This window comes from Diadema antillarum, unplaced genomic scaffold (genome assembly GCF_040938485.1).
Source record: "Diadema antillarum isolate AM-2024a unplaced genomic scaffold, OU_Dant_1.0 scf00000140, whole genome shotgun sequence".
NCBI classification, from domain to species: Eukaryota; Metazoa; Echinodermata; class Echinoidea; order Diadematoida; family Diadematidae; genus Diadema; species Diadema antillarum.
The window spans coordinates 2,308,529-2,314,913 of NW_027271029.1; positions in this window are offsets into that span (position 1 = coordinate 2,308,529).

The following is a 6,385-nucleotide window of genomic DNA, read 5'->3' on the forward strand; positions in this document are numbered from 1 at the left end:
TGTTTTCTAATAAAAAAGTCACTTGAAGACAATTCATCATAAAGCACATTGAGAACGAAATTTTAAGGAAATTGGTATATCAATGTCGTTTATAACTAAAGCATAGAAGTGGAATTAAGCGATTTAGTCACTCTCGCAGCCTCTTTTCGAGGCAAACGAGGGTTTATTTACCTACAGGATTTAAACGTCAGTCGTGACGAAAAGAAGCGGCAAGATTGACGAAATGACTAAAATCAGCGATATGCTTTCTTTATAACTGACATTAATACACCAATCCATTACAACTGAATACATCTCAGTGTGCTTTACGATGACTTATCTTCGAGTGACTTCCACTTTTGATTAGAGAGCTTAAATCTATTAGACAGTTTTAAATAAAGGTTGCGCAAAAACGCGGCGAGGGTGCCGAAATCACATACGGCGATTGAACATAAAAGGGTGACGAAGTGAAATTATACGTTTTGCTTAGCTCAGGCATCACTTTGGTATAATAGTAATAGTAAGTAAGATATCAAACTCTGTAAATACCACTTTGGTGTGCTTTCAAGTTCCATGCCTTTCAATGCGTCTATAGCAAAGACTTTGTGCTTTGCATTTGATTGCTCAAGTACCTAAAGCATAAATTGTGATGGAAAAAGTCGGGAAGGGTGACGAAATGGTAGAGACAACAATATCAGGAAAACAGTTATCCAACTTTGGTTTGAAGTTGAATGTTTATCAATGCTTCATAACACAGGCGTTCTTTTCCTTAGAGATGCAATATCCAATCGAGGGTTTATTTACATAAAGGAATTAAACGTTAGTGGTGATAAAAACAAGCAGCAAGGGTGACGAATGGGATGAATTCAGCGATATGCTTTCCTTATAATTCACATTAATACACCAATTTCGTTACATCTGAATACGTCTCAATGTGCTTTACGATGAGTTATCTCTGAGTGACTTGCACTTTTAATTAGAGAGCTCAAATCTATTAGGCAGTTGTAAATAAAGGTTGACGTAAAAACGCGGCAAGGGTTACAAAATCACATACGGCAGTTGAACATTAAATGGTGACGAAGTGATATTATGATACGCTTTGCTTAGCTTAGGTATCACTAAGATATGATAATAATATTAAGCAATATATCAAACTCTGTTAATACCACTTTCCCCTACTTTCAAGTTCCATGCCTTTCAATGCGTCCAAAAAAGAGACTTTCATTAAAATTTACATTAATACACCAATTTCGTTACAACTGAATACATCTCAATGTGCTTTACGATGAGTTATCTTCGAGTGACTTGCACTTTTAATTAGAGAGCTCAAATCTATTAGGCAGTTGTAAATAAAGGTTGACGTAAAAACGCGGCAAGGGTTACGAGATCACATACGGCAGTTGAACAATTAAGAGTGACGAAGTGAAATTATGATACTTTTTGGTCAGCTTAGGCATCACTTTAGTATAATAGTAAGAGTAAGAATAGATCAAACTCTGTAAATAAAACCTTGCTGTCCTTTCAAGTTCCATGCCTTTCCAAAAAAGAGACTTTCATTAATTGAGACGTGTACTTTGCATTCCAGGGCTCAAATACTTAAAGCATAAAGTCGGCAAAAGTCGGAAGGATGACGAAATTGATAGTCAACAATATGTTTATATATCAAAACAATTATTCAACTTTGGTCTGGACTTGAATGCTTATCACTGCTCCATAACACAGGCGTTTTCTCCACGAAATAGGCAATAAGGAATCGGGTTCTTTCATTTACAAGGGAGTTAAACGTTAGTGTTGACGAAAAGAAGCGGCATGGGTGACGAAATCGCTTAATTCCGCGATATGCCTTCCTGATAATTTACACTAATACACAAATTTTGTTACAATTGAATGCATCTCAATGCGCTTTACGATGAGGTATCTTCAAGTGACTTGCACTTTTAATTAGAGAGCTTAAATCTATTAGACAGTTGTAAATAAAGGCTGATGCAAAAACGCGGCAAGGGTGACGATATCATATACGGCAATTGAAGATAAAAGGTGCTTAATTCAGCGATATGCTTTCCTTATAATTTACATTTATACACACCAATTTTGTTACAACAGAATAAAACTCAATGTGCTTTACGATGAGTTATCTTCGAGTGACTTGCACTTTTAATTAGAGGGCTCAAATCTATTAGGCAGTTGTAAATAAAGGTTGACGTAAAAACGCGGCAAGGGTTACGAAATCACATTGGGCAGTTGAACATTAAATGGTGACGAAGCGATATTATGATACGTTTTGCTTAGCTTAGGTATCACTTAAGTATAATAGTACATGTAATATTAAGCAATATATCAAACTCTGTTAATAACACTTTCCTGTGCTTTCAAGTTCCATGACTTTCAATGCATCCAAAAAAAGAGACTTTCATGAAAGGGAGGCAGTCCTGAGAATTTTCATTGTACTGATAATTAAGAGTAGAAAACATTACCTTTCACCAGTTTATTCACGTGGAAATCAGACCGTGTCCCCGTACCGGTACGCGATTTTTGAAAAACAATTCCTGCAAGCGATCGTTTAAGAGCCTGCAAAAAGGTGCAACGTCAGTGATGCCCAACCGAAGAGGTTCAGAACCTATTTGTGCCCAACTCACCAAGTTGAGAGCCTCGCATAAGAAAACCAATTTAAGTTTTCAAAATGATCATATGTGATTTTGTCATAAAATGTGACAATATGTGATGTTATTATCTTAAACGAAATATTTCAAGCTTGTTTACATGTATAATTAGTATGAAATAACATTGTAAACATGAATTTATGAATATTTTAACATCAAATATGCCATCAAATAGGTACTGTCCTTTTCGAGCTTCCGTCCGTGTTGCATACTACTTTGCGTACAAACCACTCTCGCGCGCATTCTTATCATACTCCGTTGTAACTGAGTTTGGCGTTGAAGCCGAAAATTACCTGGGCATAAGAGACTGGAATTCTTCAAAGAAAATATTGTTTCTATCTCGATATTTCTGTAAGTACTCAGATATCAAACGAATATGACTTCTACCGGGCTGGGTAAAAACAGGGGGCCGCAGGAATATGATTTCGCTCCTCTTTGCCATGCAGGTCCAGTCGGCACTGGCAGTGGCACTGTACTGCAGTCCGACCCCGGCTGCAGCCCCACGTACCGTAAATGAAACATAGCTAGCCACTTTCCTTACCTCTCTGCGCTTCCTTTCCTCGGTTCTCTTCGAAGTCGATACTCGAGGTGTTTCTGTTTTATAACTCATATGAGCAAATATGGTCGGGATTGCATCTGGCTTCAGGAATTTTTATCGGTTTATAACCGAGGGCCACAGCCTGCCTGTCCACGTCAAAACACGCTTCTCAAATGGTCCCCGCATAGGCCTACAACACGATATCGAGAATGCTTTAAGTTTTTATGTTCGACTTCGTTGTACCGAGATATCTCAGCCATACAGCGGACCTTTCACGATCCTTTTGTGGGTTTGGGATGGAAAAAACGATTTTCCTGGGCAATTTTCTCTACGATTCGAGCAAAATACTGCTTGACACATCGGCATGATGAAACATAGCCCGACCAGACGACGCCGAATGCGGTCGCCCCTCTAGTGCAAACCGTTTCTACGTACCTACAAGAACATACACAGCTAGCTAACATCCGTTTGCCTAACTGCATGCGCGGCGACAGGGCTGCAGCTGCGCAGCTGTGATAGACTGGAAACGCGCGAAGGGCAAACCGGGGTATCCTACCGTAGATCTAGTAGTCAGTCCACACGTGTACTGTGCCAATATACAATACACAATACACAACACACACACAAACAAACACACACACGTACGCACAGTACGTACAAACAATGTCAAGTATACTAGTAGCCATCGCCTTCTTCATGCATCCGTGTAACTAGGAGCGTACGCATAACGAGCAGAACACGGCTGGAAAGAGTTTGGCCTCGGTGACGTCTGACTCTCCACCAAGACTTGGTCATTAGCATATTCACCATGCAGATTCACACTTTTTCAACCAAAATTTACGAGCATATTTGGAGATTTGAAAGTTTGTTTTTGGTGAAAGTAGTTCATTGGAGGTACCAACAACATATTTTATTTCAAATTCGTGAGGACTGCCTCATTTTAATTGAGACATGTGCTTTGCATTCCAGGGCTCAAATACTTAAAGCATAAAGGGTGATGAAAAGAAGCAGCAAGGGTGACGAAAGAGTGATGAAAAAGAATCGGCAAGGGTGACGAAAGGGTTTAATTCAGCGATATGCTTTCCTTATAATTTACATTTATACGCGAAATTCGTTACAACCGAAAACATCTCAATGTGCTTTACGATGAATTATCTTCGAGTGACTTGCACATCTGATTAGACAGCTCAAATCTTTTAGGCAGTGTAAATAAAGGTTAGCACCAAAACGCGGAGAGGGTGACGAAATCACATAGGCCAGTTGAACATAAAAGGGTAACGAAGTGAAATTATGATACGTTTTGCTTAGCTTAGGCATTACTTTGGTATAATAGTAATAATAAGTAATATATCAAACTCTGTTACACCACCTTGCTGCACTGTCAGGTCTCACCTTGAGACATGTGCTTTACATTTGTGGGCTCAAATACGAATTTAATTTCTACGAAAACACGTCTCGATATTGACAAGCATGGATCACGAAAAGCAAAGTGGTATAACGACTTGGTATATGGTCTGTGGGAGAAAATCTCTTGAGATGATACATTGAGAAGAATGCTCTTCTAACCAAAGGAAAGTATGATTTGATTATAATAACTATGCGTATAATTGGCTGAATAGATTTATTTACCGTTGCCACCTTTTTTCTTTCTCACACTTCATATACAACTGTCTGATGCATTTGAGCCCTCTAATCCAAAGCACATGTCACTTGAAGAAAAGGCCTTCATGAAGCAATATTAACAGTCATACAACTGTAAACATAGTTATATTTAGATTTGATGCATAAGCTAAGTATATCGTACGCTAAATTAATTTTGCCATCGCGCTCAGCATGTATGAATTACTTCGTGGTTTTACAACAAACTGATCATGAGGATACCAGAATTTTGATCATGTGATTTCGTTAGGAGACAATTCCAAGAGTTGAACCAAGTCGTCTACTTCTTGTGATTTCGTGAGGAGACAATTCCAAGAGTTGAACCAAGTCGTCAACTTCTTGTGATTTCGTGAGGAGACAATTCCAAGAGTTGAACCAAGTCGTCAACTTTGTTGTTTATTTTTAAAATCCAGGGAATGGAATAACTATTTTCTTGGCTTCAGAGAAGTAAAAAAAAATTGTCAAGTTGTTTGTGATATGACTCATTTTGTTTAGGAAAGAAATCATATCATCAAAATGTCGCAACCATCTAATTATTGATCTCTAAAGCAAAGTGGTATCGTGATTTGGTGTATGGTCTGTGGGAGTAAACCTCATGAGATGGCTCATTGAGAAGCACTCTCTTCTAACCAAAGCAATGTTCGAATTGATTATGATAGCTTAAAAATGACTGAAAAGACATTTTATGAATTGTACCGGATTGCTGAAATAAAATAATCCAACAACTATTTACGAAGTTTGAAAACGTAGTTTGTTGAAGTTACAGTACATTGCGTCATTTACAGTAATGGCGCAAAGAAAGATATATTTCCTCAGCATTGCTGCATATTTTTAGTCACCCTTCATATACAATTGTCTGATGCATATGAGCCCTCTAGACGAAAGAACACATGTCATTTGAAGAATAATTCTTCATAATACAAACTGAGAGTAATGCAACTGCATACAAAGCGGTAAAAAGGTTTGATGTATAAGCAAAATATATATTGGGCTCAATCGATTTCGTCATTGTTTCTGCTTATTTTTTTTATTGCCCTTTTATTTACAAATTTACCATTTGATGTAGCTAATCATATCTTTGGCTAATTCCAATTCGTTATTGCTGCCGCCTTTTTCGGTACCCTTTATTATCAAATGCCATACATTTGAGCCCTAGATTACAAAGCACAATATGTCTAGAACACGTCTTGATTTTGACAAGCATGGATCTCCAAAGCAAAGTGGTATCACGATTTGGTGTATAGTCTGTGGGAGTAAACCTCATGAGATTGCTCATTGAGAAGTACTCTTTTCTAACCAAAGCAATGTTCCATTTGATTATAATAGCTATGCGTATTTTGGCTGATTATAGATTTCCTCACCTTTGTCGCTTTTTTTTCGTCTCCCCATTGTGAGGTGATTCGATTTGGTCACCGCTGCCACCTTTTTGACGTCACACTTCATACACAATTGTCTGATGCATTTGAGCCCTCTTATCCAAAGCACATGTCACTCGGAGAAAGTGTCTTCATGAAGCATGTTAACAGTCATACAACTGTAAACATAGTTA